At 41.4% G+C, this 12,652-nt stretch overlaps 1 protein-coding gene across 16 annotated transcripts in view; it reads right to left on the reverse strand.

Moving 5' to 3' along the window:
* The window catches only part of LOC106571353 (receptor-type tyrosine-protein phosphatase kappa), a 176,451-nt gene that overhangs the window by 160,711 nt on the left and 3,088 nt on the right, over positions 1-12,652 (reverse strand). The gene's annotated exons all lie outside the window — the stretch shown is intronic.

Consider the following 12,652-nt stretch of genomic DNA (forward strand, 5'->3'; position numbering starts at 1 on the left):
CAGCCTCTGAGAAACACCTAAAAACTGTTTTAAAAAAAAAAGATTACTTGGAATGCCTTGAAAGTAGAAATGTTCCTATTTCCACACTCAGAACAAAGGAGCAAGGTCAAAAAGATTGCCGAATTGGCAGTCCACAAAGAGGTATGCTGGATTGAAACAATATACATGAAATATTCCCGTCTCTGCTTCTCAGCTCCTCTGTTGCATGTTTTCAGCCTTTAGGAGGGGTAGGAGAAACAACAGTCCAATGTTATCCATGGAGAAGAAACACCCCATTGGAAAAGGCTTTCAGGAATTAACAAACAAACAGAGCTAGAAAAAATACACTGCTTTCAGGATTATATTTCAAATAGAGCTGTGAAAATAATATTTTTTTATTCCATCATTATCATCAACACACAATATGAGCTACCTTTGAAACATTGCATTAAGCGTGGCAGAGCCATTGTTTTCCAAGCGACATAATTCTGATTGGATAATCCGATTGTGATTCTGCTGCTTGGGAGAAGCCCAGCTATTTAACCCTCATCTCTAGGCTGCTGTAGATGTTCACATTTCTTCATTAGAGATGGACTGCCATGAGATAATGTTAACCTGCTGGGTTACCTTGACCCCATCAAAGTTCTCAGCTGGATGTAAATGATGTCACTGACAAACAAGGGATGAACTCCCAGCACCCGCACCTCCATTCAGAATACTAATGAGGCTTGAAGCCAAGGTGCGTCTGACAGCTTCAAATTCAGCCCCATGTTATGTCAGATGAGGAGAATGTACATGTATGGGCTAGGAACCTCTATTTTTTCCCCCTTTGTGTATCTATAATCAAGTTGTCATGTCTCCAGAATAAAGGTTAGTCTATCCCAGAAAAATACAGTGTTCTGTCCTTCAAAATGGCTGGCTTTACCCAAATGACCCTGTTAATTTCAGTTCAAACCCACAGAGCTGGTTAACCTAAACCACATGTGGAGGGGGAGTCCTGAGTGGACCTTGGGAACACAAATACTGGAATCAGTTGGGGGCCTTTTAGGAGTTGCATGGAGAGAAGTGTGGGGGCACTACTTTTCTCGAACCTCGTCAAGTATACCACACAAGAGGGGGAAAAATAAACTGAGGCCTAGGACAGAAACATCCCATGGGCTCTGTTATTCATACAGTAAGCATCTCTCTTCTGGACATAACTCACCAAGACATACTATTTTAACTTAATCTACATCAAGAGCACATTCTTCCTTGTCCAGTTTACTGCTTCTGACTAACTGTGCACATCATTTACCAAGACCTATCATAACATTTGCCTTGAGGCAAAACTTGAAAAAGTACATAAAATTACTTTCTGTATACAGCTATGAGTGGGTGAGCGGGGTAATCTAGGCAATGCTCCATAAGTAAGTGTGTGGGTAAGGAAAGTGCTGGGGGTGTCCTGGGGGGGGGGGGGGGGGGGTCTGCTTAACAACAACACCGAAAAAAGACTGGGGGAGGTGGGAGGGGCCACAGGGGTGAAGATTCAAATCTATATCATTAACATTAATTTGCGCTGCCTTACAATCAAATCCTCTCTTCTGAAAAGCATCCCTATTAAATTCAACAAATAACACAAAAGTGATCATGAGGATCATATGTAGCTTAAAGCTTTGTTGTCTGGTTTTACAAATGACAGTAAACAGATTAAGTATATTAACAATGCTATTTATTTTCTTGGAAATAAAGATACATTGAGGAAATAAAGATGAGGAACTGTCAAATATCAAATGCTACATAATAAATTACAAATTGGTTTGTACTGTTAACTTTACCTTTGTAAAACAATCCAGACAATTATAGTGCCAGGCAGACATGTACTGAGGGGTAAACATAAAGCGTCTCAGAGAGAAAAGGCAACAGTCTTCTTTCGTTATCTGTTTTCAGCCCTGAGCTGGTTTGGCTGTGGGAGAATTCCACTTTCATATGACGTTGAGACTTCATTCCTCAGGAGGTGTCAGACACAGGTATAGAGCAGTTAAAGGCAGATGATATTCAGACTGCTGATTGATTGATTGAAATTTGACTCCACCTGAGAGACAGATAGGAGGACGGAAGTGGTGGTGGGGTAGATCACTGTGTGTCAATCACACACAGCAGCTCCACACTGTAGCTGCATGTCGACTACACACACTCAACCATTAACTACAGACATGTCTACAGAAAGAAAAGTCATTCACAAGGAGCAGACGGCATGGCACTCAATAGGGATGAGCGTTTTCAATCTGAGGTACTGAGCTTGTATGTAGGTCATATTCAGTAATTCAATCTCTCCAAATGGCTATAAAGTAATCTGATCACAGTCAATTATTGGACCTTCTTTTCCACACTGCCAAAAATAGTCTCATACACTTTAGCTATAAGCATTTGAATTAACTAGTCAACTGTGAAGCATTTTGTTGTTCGCCCCACTAAATGCCAAATTTTAGATGGGCACATACATACATAACATTACACACACACAAACAAACACACACACTGCCTGTATACTGCAGTCATGACTCGAAGTGAAAGTGTAAGGTAGGACAGGCTGAATGTCTGTTTTGAATCATCAGACACTGGCTATGAAATGACGTTTTTCTTTCTCTCCAGCATGTCTGTGAAACCTGTCAGACGCACCTCTTACACGGCATGCTGTCTGAGAAACACAGGCCAGTATAAAACACCACAACCCCGTAGAGTTCAAGACCATGCATGGAATACACTTCGTCCAAATTCTATGTGGAGTCAATGAGAATAATGTTAAGTGATTTAAAACGGGGTGTGCCAGTGGTTTCCACACACAGATCCTCAAAAGTTCTACAGTTGCACCACTGAGAGCATATTGACTGGCTGCATCACCGCTTGGTATGGCAACTGACCATAAAGGCGCTATAGAGGGTAGTGCGTACAGCCCAGTACATCACTGGGGCTGAGCTCCCTGGCATCCAGAACCTATATACCAGAGGCTTCCGGTTGAGCAATGTAGAAAGAAGTCGCACAAGGTCTCTTCAACAACTTTTGTAAATAATCCTCAATTTTGCCTAAATTCATACCTCTCATGACCTCAAAAGTTATTTTAATTACCCAGTAAGAGTGTACCTAAGTTAGCATGAGCAAACAAGTCACATGCTTTGGAAAGTCAACGGAAAAAACTTCACATTCCACCAAATCAACTTCAGCTAAAATGGCTACCACCCCATCTTCACTGAAGTCTTCAATAGCCACTTCGGGTGATACGGCTAACCCGATAACACCGGAGATCCTTGTCAGAGAGCTGGCGAAATCATGTGAAAGTTAGGCAGCAGAATAACTCACTGGCGGCTGCACTGGCTCCAATTCAGGCAACCATGGAACCATCCAGGGTTCTGTGGCATCTTACGCTACCACACTGGCCAAAGTTGAGGCCAGGCTCTCGGGCCACAATGACCAACTCACTACGCTGGAAACCAGGCTTGACGACGTGGCTGCCGCCAACAAGTCTCTGCAGCTACAAGTGGAAGATTTGATTTCATGTTCAAAACGCCAGAATATCCACGTGATTGGACTGCCAGAGGATTCTGAGACAGGATATCCAACCCAGTTCATGGCGGAGCTGTTCAAGGAAGGTTTGGGCGATGAGGCTTTTCCCAATCTCCCTGAACTCGATAGAGCCCACCGCAGCCTTGCATCGAAACCTCGCCCAGGCGGCCAACCGTGTCCCATCATAGTGTGATTCCATCGATACAAAGAAAAGGAGCTCGTCCTTCGGTGGGCAAGGGAACATGGTGACATCCCTTTTGAAGGCCACAAGATCAAGTTCTACCAGGATTTCAATTCTAGCTTGGCAAAGAAACAGGCCGCATTCAACAACATCAAGTCCACTCTGTACAAGAAGGGAATCCGCTTTGGCCTGATTTATCCTGCCCGACTCCATGTCACCTTTAATGGCGAGGTCCATTTTTTCGAAAATCCTGAAAAAGCTGAGTCTTTCTACCGACAGCGCATACATTGAATGCCTGAAATACATTGAATGCCTGAATTGGGATTATTTCTCACCTGCCTGTATTATGTGAGTAACGTTAGTTCTGGTGACCGTGTAGACACTAGGCTACATACATCTATGGCCATCTATCGATCCGTTTCTCGTTAAACAATCCTATGCTAAAGCTTGCTAGCTACAGTAGGTATGTTTGAAGCAGCACATAACTCATTTCTGTTATTGACAATGACATACTATACTGTCTCACTGCTCTTTAAACTTCCAGTGGATCTTGTTTAGTTTCTTCATCAAAGACAATCGCTGTTAAAAGCGCAGCATTTTGATTTCTTTCATTTTACTAAGGCTTTGAACTTGCTGTTCCACTAATGGCAATCTATAGCCTACATTGCATTTTGGCAGTCTTTAGGTCATTTTGGATACCAATGTTACTAGCTAGTTAGACACCGATCCTGTCCACCAATATTTGTGTATATACATTTTTCATTTGGGATCTGCTTGATATATACATTTTTTTTATTGTATTTTTTACTCTTTATTTTTATGGACACTATGAACTACCATGGTTTACGTTGGCCATGATTGGTGATGTTGGTCACTGGTCCTGAGTTACATTCACTTTATCTTGGACTCCACTATGACATTGGAGTCTAATACTATCACTCCTTTCTTCCAAATTGTACTCTTGTTTAATTGTTGCACTAGCTGAAGAGCTTAGACCCATGGTTCGGTTGCTTAATTGTACATATCCAAAATGTTAGTTGTCCGTTTGTATACTTTTATTGAATTGTTTCCTCCTAACGACGTTTACAAGGACTGACCCTTTTCATAGCCTACTGGTTAATTTCAAACGTTTCTCATTACTCAGCCCTGTGGCAACACCTACATTCATTTTTTACATTTTTAGTCATTTAGCAGACGCTCTTATCCAGAGAGACTTACAGTAGTGAATGCATACATGTCATACATTTTTTCTCCGTACTGGTCCCCCGTGTGAATCGAACCCACAACCCTGGCGTTGCAAAAACCATGCTCTACCAACTGAGCCACACAGGATTTTATGGCCATTGAAATGCCACCAATCGCTGTCAACATTTTTTTCAATAACTGAAGCGGAAGTTTCTACTCGTTGTTTAAAGTGTGACCGAAACCCAAAATGTACACTTGCCTATTGCCATATTTAATTTCAAGGGCGTATGTCACTTCTTTCCAAGGTCTGTTTGACCTCACTGCACATGTAGGGTAATCAACGAATGTTGAGTAAGAGGGAATTCCTGCTGCTCATATCGTTCATAGTGACGAGTGTAGGATGTATTTTTCTCTTTTTATTTTTTGAAGGGTGTTGTACTATCATTTTTATTTTTGTGTATGGTTGGGGACGGTGGGGAGGGGTACTTTGGCATTATCCAAAGATTCTTGTGCTCTGCTTGTTTTAGTTTTTGGGGGATTTTATACATTTTTTTATTCAGATGTTTTGCTCATGCTGCTCCTCTCTCAATCTCTCTTTTTCATTTGTTTTCTCCCCTTATACGGATTCATGTCTAGTTCAACAACAAGTCAAGATGGTACTTTAGGGCTTCTAGTCAGACTGGTGACATGGAACATTTGCGGTTTTGGGGGGCAAATGAAGCGTTCCAGAGTATTTTCACATCTGAAGAGCCTGAATACGGATATCGCATTTCTTCAAGAAACGCACCTACGTGTTAACGACCATACTAGGTTGCGTAAAGCATGGGTTGGACAGGTTTTTCATTCTAATTTCAACAGAAAAGCCAGGGGAACAGCAATAGTGATTCACAAACGAGTACAGTTTTCACCCTCACAGATAATTTCAGATCCTGGAGGACGTTATACAATAGTTAATAGAACCCTCTTCCAAACCCCTGTAGTCCCTAACTGGGATGACACTAGATTTATGACAACTCTTTTAGCCTCTTTCCATAATCTTGAAACCCACCACCTCATCTTCGGCAGGGACCTTAACTGGGTTATTGAACCAAGACTTGACCGGTGTAATCTCAGAACACTTACTCCTTCCGGGATGGCAAAAGTTCTTTCTACTTTCATGACCCAAATGGGTTGTGTTGATCCATGGTGCTTCCTCCACCGGTCACAAAATACCTACTTTTCTCATGTTCATCAAGCCTACTCACGCATAGAGTAGTACTTTTTTTTTTAGATAGAGCCCTTCTCCCCTCAGTTGAAACTACAGAATATTCTGCGATAGTGATTTCGGACCATTTCCCCCACATTTTGGATTTAGCACAACTCTATTGTCTAACAAAGAATTCTGTGACTTTACTTCGACCAATATAGAAGTATTCATTCAAACGAATAAAAATGATGACACCTCCTCTTCTCTTCTTTGGGAGACTTTCAAAGCTGTATTACGGAGAAAGATAATTTCTTACAATGCTCATTATGTCAAACAAAGAAAACTGAAACCACAGGAATTGGTGGTCTCAAACCTGGAAATAGACCAGCAATATTCAACTTCACCATCCCCTGAATTATACGCAGAGAGGCTAAAACTTCAAATTCAATTTAATCTTCTTCCCACTGATCAAGCAGAGTTTCTGTTACAACAAACAAAGGGGACGTACTACGAATATAGTGACAAGGCAAGTCGCCTTTTGGCACACCAATTTAAAACGCCAGTCAGCATCTCATCTTCTCTCTCAGGTATAGGACTCCTCCGGTAATCTTACAAGTGATCCCTCTAATATTAATTAAACTTTCATGTCATTTTATTCAAACCTCTACAAATCCGAACCCCCATCAGATAATACGGCTAGGGACAACTTTTTAGAGAACTTGGTTATCCCATCCATTGATATGGACATGAGTAAAGTTCTGGACAACCCTCTGCATCTTGACGAGATAACAAAGGGTCTAAAGTTAATGCAAAGTGGCAAGGCCCTGATGGCTTCCCCGTTGATTTTCATTTGAAAGAAATCTGATCAACTCGCCCCATTACTATTAGATATGTTCACCAACTCATTGTCACAGGACTCTCCCCCCCCCCCCCCCCCGACACTAAACCAAACCTCCATCTCACTTATACTTAAGAAAGATAAAGATCCAGCGGAATGTGGTGGATATTGGCCCATTTTACTTTTGAACGCTGATGTTAAATTGTTAGCTAAGGTTATAGCATTCCGGTTGGAACCCTGCCTTCAGGATGTGATATCTGATGATCAAACGGGTTTCATCAAAGGGCGACAAGTGTTTTCCAATGTACGCCAGATTTTGAACATTATACTCCCTCCCATCTCTCCAGACCCCGAAATTGTTGTTTCTCTTGATGCGGAGAATGCTTTCGACCAGGTGGAGTGGGATTATTTATTTTGGGAAGATTTGGTTTTGGGTCCAATTTCATCTCATAGATACGTCTGCTCTATTCTGCTCCTACGGCAAGCGTACACACCAACTCTCAACATTCAAAATACTTCCCCCTCTCCAGAGGGACCCGTTAAGGGTGCCCTATGTCCCCGCTACTTTTTGCTCTTGCAATAGAACTGCTTTCCTTGGCCTTAAAATTAGCACCATCATTTACTGGAATCCACCGAGCTGACGAAGAGCACAAAGTGTCGCTGTAAGGCCGATGATCTAATACTATATATCACTAACCCTGTGAACTCTGTCGATAACACAATGCATTTTTTAAAACACCTTTGGATCATTCTCAGGTTACAAATTGAACATTCAGAAAAGTTTGTTTTCCAATCAATCCTGCTGCCAAGCAAATTCCCCTTGGAGCCCTGCCTTTCCGTCTGTCACCCTCTGGTTTTTCCTATTTGGGTGTCAATATAACACTCTCTGTCTACCCTCCACAAAACTAACGTTGCAGGCCTAGTCAGATGAGTTAAAGCTGACTTACAACGCTGGGATAGTGTGCCCCTCTCATTAGCTGGCAGAATACAATCTGTTAAAATGAACATTTTACCTAGGTTTCTATATATTTTTCAAGGTCTTCCGATCTTTCTGCCGAAATCATTTTTTACCGAGTTGGATAGGCTCATCAGTCATTTTATCTGGGCAGGCAAATCACCTAGGATACATAGAGCAACAATTCAAAGATGGAGACAAGATGGAGGATTGGCCCTTCCAAATGTACTGCTTTACTATTGGGCAGACAATATTAAAAAGAGGATGGTCTGGTGTAATGCCCCAGATACCAACTGGTGCTCATTAGAGGCGCACTCCTGCCAATCATCCTCCCTTTCTGCTCTTGCTTGTGCCCCACTGTCCTTGTGTCCTTCAAAAGTATACGGGAAACCTCATTGTGCGCTCTACTCTGAAGATCTTGAGACAATTTCGTCAACATTTTAGACTTTCTGCCCCTTCTCTAAGGCCTATCTGTAACAACCACCTATTTTTACCCTCCAAACTCGACTGGGCTTTTATTTTGTGGCGTGAGCGAGGTTTTGTTTGTTTCAAAGATGTATTTTTAGATGGGAAGTCGGTCAGTTTTAATGATCTCGTAGCTAAATCTAATCTGGCTCATTCTATTCTTTTCCGCTATTTTCAAGCCCGTAACTTTGTTCGCTCTCATTTTCACACCTTTCCTCAACTACCTCCCAAGACGTCGCTAGAGGAGATTTTATCCCTCCCGGAGAGTTGGCAAGGTCTGATTTATAGATTATATGACATTATGCTGTCCCCGAACCCTCTCCAATAAACAAAATCAAGACAAACTGGGGTAGTGAACTTGATCTTGACCTTGCAGATGACTGGTGGGAGGAGGCCCTTCTTAGGGTTAAGTCCACATCCTCATGTGCTCGGTTAAGTTTAATTCAGTTCAAAGTCTTGCACAGAATTCACTACACCAAAGAAAAACGTAGTAAATTCCTCCCAAACACGAATGACATGTGATAGATGTTCATTCACTCCGGCAGACCACACCCATATGTTTTATTTGTGTTCTAAGCTAACTGAGTATTTGTCATCCTTTTTTAAATACTCTCTTTAAAATTCTAGACATTGATCTGCAGCCTTGTCCTCTAATAGCCATATTTCAAGTGCCATCTTTGTTGCCTAGTCGCACTAAAAGTAAAGCGGATGTTGTAGCTTTTGCCTCCCGTATAAGAATTTTGGCCAACGGGATACGGAAGGGTGTGGGAAGGAAGGGATAGTATGTTGTGATATTTTACATTTTTGTGTATGTTTACTTGTGTGCAAATTTATATATTATTTTTTCCAATCGTAAATGTATTTTCTTTTTGTATGTATGCTGCTTTTGTTGTTAAAGGGAGGTGGTTAAATAAGTATTGGGGGATAAGAGGATGTATCTGTTCAATTTGTAATTTGTATTTCTTTATATGTCCAATAAAAATAAAAAATATATATATTTTAAATAACCTACTTACCAGACGGTGTCAGAGGAAGGCCCTAAAAATTGTCAAAGACACCAGCCACCCAAGTCATAGACTGCTGTCTCTGCTACTGCAACGCAAGCGGTACAGGAGCGCCAAGTCTGGGTCCAAAAGGGTCCTGAACAGCTTCTAACCCCAAGACTGCGTAATGAATCAAATGGCTACCCTTACTATTTGCATTGACCCCCATTTTATTTGCACTGACTCTCTTGCACCGGCTCGATGCACACTCACTGAACTCTACCCACACATACTACACACTGATACTCCAACACACAGAATGCATACGCTCACACACATGCATATTGACGCCACACACACACTTTCACATACGCTGCTGCTACTCTATTTATTATCAATCCTGAATGCCTAATAAATTTTACCCTACCGACATGTACATATCACCTCAACCACCTTGTACATTGACTCGGTAGCAGTACTAGATCTCCTGAACCTGTTGGGGCTAGGGGGCAGTATTTGCACGGCCGGATAAAAAACGTACCCGATTTAAACTGGTTACTACTCTTGCCCAGAAACGAGAATATGCATATAATTAGTAGATTTGGATAGGAAACACTCTAAAGTTTCTAAAACTGTTTGAATGGTGTCTGTGAGTATAACAGAACTCATATGGCAGGCCAAAACCTGAGAAGATTCCATACAGGAAGTGCCCTGTCTGACAATTTATTGTCCTTCTGTAGCCTCTCTATCGAAAATACAGTGTCTGTGCTGTAACGTGACATGTTCTAAGGATTCCATTGGCTCTCAGAAGGTGCCAGAAAGTGTAATGAGATGTCTGCAGTCTCTGGGCAAAGAACAGCAGCAGAGTTTGTTACTGGCCTGCCTGGGGACAGTGACACTGGAGATGCGCGTTCATGTGAATTCTCCATTTTGTTCTTTCAGTCTTTGAATGAATACAACGTCGCCCGGTTGGAATATTATCGCTATTTTACGAGAAAAATCATATAAAAATTGATTTTAAACAGCGTTTGACATGCTTTGAAGTACGGTAATGGAATATTTTGAAAAACAATTGTCACGAAATGCGCTCGCGCGTCACCCTTCGGATTGTGACCTGAACGCACAAACAAAAAACAGAGCTATTTCAATATAACAATGGATTATTTCGAACCAAAACAACATTTGTTGTTGAAGTAGAAGTCCTGGGAGTGCATTCTGACGAAGAACAGCAAAGGTAATCCAATTTTTCTTATAGTAAATCTGAGTTTGGTGAGGGCCAAACTTGGTGGGTGTCAAATTAGCTAGCCGTGATATCTACTCAGAATATTGCAAAATGTGCTTTCGCCAAAAAGCTATTTTAAAATCTGACACCACGATTGCATAAAGGAGTTCTGTATCTATAATTCTTAAAATAATTATGTATTTTGAGAATGTTTTATGCTGAGTAATTAAGTAAATTCACCGGAAGTTTGCGGTGTGTATGCTAGTTCTAAACATCACATGCTAATGTAAAAAGCTGGTTTTTGATATAAATATGAACTTGACTGAACAAAACATGCATGTATTGTATAACATAATGTCCTAGGAGTGTCATCTGATGAAGATCAAAGGTTAGTGCTGCATTTAGCTGTGTTTTTGTTTTTTGTGACATATATGCTTGCTTGAAAAATGGCTGTGTGGTTATTTCTGGCTATGTACTCTAACATAATCTAACGTTTTGCTTTCGCTGTAAAGACTTTTTGAAATCGGACAATGTGGTTAGATTAACGAGAGTCTTATCTTTCAAATGGTGTAAAATAGTCCTATGTTTGAGAACTTTGAATTATGACATTTTGTGGTTTTAAATTTGGCGCTCTGATGTGTCACTGGCTGTTGAATAGTGCGGGACGATTTCGTCCCACCTACCCTAGAGAGGTTAAACCCTCCAACCAGAACAAAAAAAGCCAAAATACCAAAAATCGAATCTATCAGAGGTTTCTTTTTCTCTCCCACTCTCCTCTTAGGAAAAGTCCAGTCAGCTTTCAAAAGAAGCTTAAGGGCAGGCATCAGAATAGACCACCAGAAATGCCATTACGGATTTAATCTCCAAAATGCTGTGATGACAAAGACTGGGGATAACTGTGGTCTGAGACATTCACTGGGGCCCGGAACACAAACAATAGCAGAACATCTCTCCATGTCCCAAATACCAAGTAGACAGGAGCATGAGGCATGCTCAGAGCAGAGAGACACCATCACTGTCCTCCCATGCAGAGCTTCAAGTGCAACTTCACAAGGCCTTTCTTGTCTTGCGCGTTACAAAGGGCCTAGAGCCCGTGTTGCAGTGGGCCTGAACAGGAATGAAATGCTCCTATTAGTCCAGTTCAGAATACATCTGTCTGAGTGGGCACCTCCTGGGGCCAAATAAACACTTAGAGCCCAGGGCCTTGGAAAAACCACAGACATTTGATGCTGTATGGTAAAAGGGTCATTGGATGCGTTATTCAAGACGGGTAGGCCTGTGTTTAACACATCTGTTGGGTTTAAAACAAGAACAAACTTGCTTATTAATTCGTTATCCCTAGAAAAACTGGCAGATGGATAACATGCTGACAAAACATTTACAAGTGCAAGTCTGAATAAATAAGAGAAATGATACGGAAGCTGCTGATTTTGAGGAAAACTACATTTAAAATCCATACCGTTGCAAAATGACTTGACACCTTTTGTCAGGTATTGATTCACCATGCATAGTCTGAAGCGTCAGAAAATGAAGGGAACAATACCTGGCTGCATGCTGCAAATAGATTTTGTTGAGGCTACACATAAAAAAACATACATTTCTCTCGCAGGTGCTAAGATAAGCAACTTCTCTCACTGTTGCCTAACCTGTAGTCTAATAAAACTAAGATATAAGACTCCTTGTGCTGCTCTGAGTCGTCAGCCACTTCCGCTCTTAGAGGAGTCTTATTGTTATTGAATAGAAGGGGGTAGATCTTCCTCTGTATTGCCTCACTCACTAGACCATGGTCTACCATGACCTATGTTTTACTGAGGGGGCATGGTCGTTTTACAAGACCATGTTGCCTTTTTTAAACCAGACCAAGATGGAAATACTGGACAAAGCATGCAGTAAACATGTTCTTGGGAAAGGTTGTGTGCATGAAAAACTGGAAGCTGAGATGTAGTGAAGGATACCCCATTAGGCCTTGGAGCAACTGAAAATACTCACTCTCCTGTGCCCAAGTCACAAAGATCAAAGACAAAGGTACTGGAAATAAAAGCATTACAATTAATTATTTGTCAGATGAACCAATAAGACTGAGGTTAGGCTTGTTCTTGCTAGTCCTGACTGACCATA

The sequence above is a fragment of the Salmo salar genome, chromosome 15, assembly GCF_965601325.2.
Source record: "Salmo salar chromosome 15, fSalSal1, whole genome shotgun sequence".
NCBI lineage: Eukaryota > Metazoa > Chordata > Actinopteri > Salmoniformes > Salmonidae > Salmo > Salmo salar.